Below are 497 nucleotides of genomic sequence, written 5' to 3' on the forward strand. Positions count from 1 at the left end.
TTCTAATAAAAATGGTTTCCTCCCACTTTATGATATTTCATAGAAATCGATCCATAAAATATATTAGGAAAATATCTTTTTATTCTCTCTCACATATTGCTCGTGTAATCTTTTATTCTCTCTCACATATTGTTCGTGTAATCTTTTATTCTCTCTCACATATTGTTCGTGTAATCTTTTATTCTCTCTCACATATTGTTCGTGTAATCTTTTATTCTCTCTCACATATTGTTCGAAACAAGTTTCTCTTTTGAATTTGCTAAGCAAATGAACCAATAAAAATATGGATTTAATTCAAATCAAACCAATTCAAATTTCCATTATTATTTTTTAAAATAACCAGTATAGAGTCTCTAGAGACACTCATACACACTCAAAAAAGATCACATGACCTTTCCATGTCAGCACAACTAAAAACAAAAATATAACAACTTTCTAACACACGTAAGCAGGTCATCAACCCATAATGACATACACGCCACCCCTCTGGCAACATC

Source organism: Thermobia domestica, chromosome 8, assembly GCF_964235325.1.
Source record: "Thermobia domestica chromosome 8, izTheDome1.hap1.1, whole genome shotgun sequence".
NCBI classification, from domain to species: domain Eukaryota; kingdom Metazoa; phylum Arthropoda; class Insecta; order Zygentoma; family Lepismatidae; genus Thermobia; species Thermobia domestica.